At 44.5% G+C, this 4,365-nt stretch overlaps 1 pseudogene; it reads right to left on the reverse strand.

Moving 5' to 3' along the window:
* Positions 1-1,808: 1,808 nt before the first annotated feature.
* Positions 1,809-2,294, reverse strand: LOC148161791 (NADH dehydrogenase [ubiquinone] 1 beta subcomplex subunit 7 pseudogene; annotated as a pseudogene).
* Between the last annotated feature and the right edge of the window lie 2,071 nt (positions 2,295-4,365).

The following is a 4,365-nucleotide window of genomic DNA, read 5'->3' on the forward strand; positions in this document are numbered from 1 at the left end:
GCCAATAAACAGTGGGCCACCTCTGGCTCACTGATATTACAGGAGGAATAAAGAATCAGTTACAATGAACATATCATGTTTCATCGTGATGGGTTTTTATAAACAAAGGGTTCAAAAATTATACAAACTAATAATTTATTCTGTTGTGCTCTGCAGCAAGTGAAAAAGTATTTAAAATGAAAGAATATTTTGGGAGTGATTTCGATGTCACGTTTTGTGCAATAAACAATTTACATCTTAGGGGATCACTGGAAAATACTGAAAGCCCAAACACTAGAAAGATTCTGAATTTAGGGACGCCTGGGTGGCTCTGTCAGTTAAGAGTCTGCCTTCAGCTCAGGTCATGATCCCAGGGGCCTGGGATCAAGTCCACACGAGGCTCCTTGCTCAGCAGGGAGCCTGCTTCTCCCTCTGCCTGTCGCTGTCTCCTGCTTGTGTTCTCTCTCTGGCAAATAAATAAAATCTTTAAAAAAAAGATTCTGAATTTTGAGTACTATAGATTATTATAATTTCTATAAGCCTAACTATAAAGGTATTGATAGATAAGATCTGGTCTTATTTGTGTAATAAAATTCAAAAAGAATTTGTAATGCTTCTACAAAATTATGTTAGACCTAAAACACTATTAAGAATATTCAGAGAGGGGGAGCGGAGCAAGATGGCGGAGGAGTAGGAGACCTGGATTTCATCTGGTCTCAGGAATTCAGCTGAATAGGGATCAAACCATTCTGAACACCTACGAAATCAACAGGAGATTGAAGAGAGTAGCAACAACTCTCTGAACAGAGAAGGGACTACTTACTGGAAGGTAGGACGCGCGGAGAAGTTAATCCGAGGCGATATTCGGGAGGACAGACGGCGGACGAAGGGGCTTCCGCCGCTTCTGGCAAGTGATAGAGCCACATAGCACAATCGGAACTTTTAGAAATCGGCTCCGCTGAGGGACCGTCGCTCCAGTGGCTAAGTGGGGGGTTGAACCCTCGCGGGACAGTGTGGCTCAGGACCCTCGGGGTAACGGAAAAACCGGGGGTGCCTGATTGCAGCAGACCTCCCAGGTATTAGAGTGGGGAAACCGGCTGCAGAGACGGAGCCAGGGCGCGGGCTCTCAGCTCGGGGTGCCATAAACTGTGATCCGCGGCACAGTCGGGCCACTGTTCCTCCAGCAGGGACGCAACAAGCGGTAGAGCTGGGGAGACTCTCCTTCCTTCACGGGGAGAGCCACGTGGGAGCGCACCGCAGGGATCTGCTGGGTTTGGAGACTCCACACGGGGTCGGGTGCCAGAGATAGAAATGCTCGGTCACAGGCCGGGTGAGCACGGAGTGCGGTCGGAGACCGGGGAGAGGGGAGTGACTGCTTTTTCTGGAGGCGCACTGAGGAGAGGGGCCCCGAAATCTCAGCTCCTCCAGGTGGACATTGGGAGGCCACCATTTTCACCCTGGTCCTCCAAAGCTGTCCCGAGAGCTTGCAGGGATCAAAAACTCCTGAGAGCAAACCCGAGCAGCTTTCTTAGGCTGGACCGACAAGGGTGGGGCAATTCTGCCTCCTGCAAAGACATTTGGGAACCATGGCAACAGGCCTCTCCCCCAGAAGATCAGCACGAACAGCCAGCAAGCCAAGACCAAGTTTACCGATCAAGGAGAACGGGAGAACTCCAGTGCTAGGGGAATACTGCACATAGAATTCGCGGCTTTTTTTTTACCATGATTCATTCGTTTTTCAAAGTTAATTTTTTAACTGTTTTTTTTTTAATTTTTCGTTTTCCGTTTTTCAACCAACATCTTCTAAATCCTTTTTTTTTTTTTTTTTTTTGAGGGGCCTGGAGGCTTTTATTTCTCAACTGGTCCACAGGGTGGGGGCGGATCCACTACAGGGCGACCTCGGGGGCCACCTCGCAGGGCCCCTGGCCTCTGGCCACATCCGCCTCCCTCTGCTCCCGCCGCTTCTTCCGCTGGAGCAGCCGACGTTCCCGCTCAAACTCCTTCATGCGCATCACGTAGTCGAGGTGCTCGCAGTACTCCCAGTCGTGCTGCTCGTGCTTGCAGCCCAGGAAGTTGGGGAAGCTGTCGCGCTTGCACTTGAGCAGCCGGATGAGGTAGTGGGCGCAGTAGTCTCGCTGCTGCAGCACCAGCTGTGCGTCGTTCATCTGCTGCTGTGTGGCCACCATCTCGCGCTCCTTGCGCCCCGGGAAGCCGTAGTCGGGGGGGAAGGTGGGCATCCGCTGGGGGTCGGGCTCCCCCGATGGATCGCTCACATAGCGCCGGGCAAGATGCGCCCCCATGGCTGCAGTCGCCGCAAACTCTCTTCTAAATCCTTTTTAAAAAATTTTTATTTTTCATTTTTAGAGTCATATTTTATCCCTTCATAGTAGTTACCCTTATTTTTGGCATAAAAGTTGTTCTCTCTTTAAAATTTTGAGATACAGTTTCTTCTAACAGATCAAGATATACCATAAATCACTAGTGTTTGGCTTTGTTCTACTCTCCTACCTGACCACAATCTCTCCCCTTTCTCTCTCTCTCTCTTTTTTTAATCTTCTTTCTTTTTTCAAACAACTTCTTATCTTATCAATTACTGTTATAAAATCTTTTATAATTTTCATCTTTATAGTCATCTTCCATCCCTTCATTGTATCAACCCTTATTTTGTACATATATGTCTCCCTTCCTTCAAAATTTTAGGAGGCACTTTCTTCTAACAGACCAAAATACACCCAAAATCAGCTAGTGCTGATCTGTGCACTAGCCTGACCATATTTGATCAAATTCTGCATTTTTTGTATTGTTCTGTTTTTGTTTTTATCTTTTTGTTTTGTTTTGTTTTTTTCTCTCTCTCTTTTTTTCTTTCTTTCTGATTCTTTTCCCCTGGTTTCAGGTCTTTTCTGATTTGTACACAGTATATTTCCTGGGGACGTTGTTAACCTGTTAGCATTTTGTTCTTTTCATTCATCTATTCTCCTCTGGACAAAATGACAAGACGAAAAAATCGCCTCAGCTAAAAGAACAAGAGGTAGTACTGTCAGGCAGGGACCTATTCAATACGGACATTAGTACGATGTCGGACCTAGAGTTCAGAATCAGGACTTTAAAGATACTAGCTGGGCTTGAAAAAAGCATGGAAGATTTTAGAGAAACCCTTTCTGGTGAAATAAAAGAACTAAAATCTAACCACGTCGAAATCAAAAAGGCTATTGATGAGGTGCAATCCAAACTGGGGGCACTAACTGCTAGGATAAATGAGGCAGAAGAGAGAATCAGTGATATAGAAGACCAAATGATGGAAAATAAACAGGCTGAGAAAAAGAGAGAGATACAACTACAGGATCACGAGGGCAGAATTCGAGAGCTAAGCGATACGATAAGATGAAACAACATTAGAATAATTGGCATCCCAGAAGAAGAAGAGAGAGAGAGAGGGGCAGAAGGTATATTGGAGCAAATAATAGCAGAGAACTTCCCTAATGAGAGGAAGGAAACAGGTGTCAAAATCCAGGAGGCACAGAGAAACCCTCTCAAAATCCATAAAAATAGGTCAACACCCGACATTTAATAGTCAAACTTAGGAGTCTCAGAGATAAAGAGAAAATCCTGAAAGCAGCTCTAGAGAAGAGATATGTAACCTAGAATGGTAGAAATATTAGATTGGGAACAGACCTATCCACAGAGACCTGGCAGGCCAGAAAGGACTGGCATGATATCTTCAGAGCACTAAACGAGAAAAATATGCAGCCAAGAATACTATATCCAGCTAGGCTGTCATTGAAAATAGAAGGAGAGATAAAAAGCTTCCAGGACAAACAAAAACTAAAGGAATTTGCGAACACAATACCAGCCCTACAAGAAATATTGAAAGGGGTCCTCTAAGCAAAGAGAGAGCCTGAAAGCAGCATAGATCAGAAAGGAACACAGACAATATACAGTAACAGTCACCTTACAGGCAATACAATGGCACTAAATTCCTATCTTTCAATAGTTACCCTGAATGTAAATGGGCTAAATGCCCCAATCAAAAGACACAGGATATCAGATTGGATTAAAAAACAAGACCCATCCATATGCTGTCTGCAAGAGTCTCATTTTAGACCCAAAGACACCCCCAGATTGAAAGTGAGGGGGTGGAAAACAGTTTACCATGCTAATAAACACCAAAAGATAGCTGGGATGGCAATCCTTATATCAGAAAAATTAGATTTTAAAACAAAGACTGTAATAAGAGATGAAGAAGGACACTATATCCTACTTAAGGGGTCTGTCCAACAAGAAGATCTAACGATTGTAAATATCTATGCCCCTAACATGGGAGCAGCCAATTATATGAGGCAATTAATAACAAAAGCAAAGAAACACATTGACAACAATACAATAATA

Source organism: Eumetopias jubatus, unplaced genomic scaffold (genome assembly GCF_037043125.1).
Source record: "Eumetopias jubatus isolate StellerSeaLion01/CBP00866 unplaced genomic scaffold, mEumJub1_p1.0 scaffold_65, whole genome shotgun sequence".
Taxonomy (NCBI): domain Eukaryota; kingdom Metazoa; phylum Chordata; class Mammalia; order Carnivora; family Otariidae; genus Eumetopias; species Eumetopias jubatus.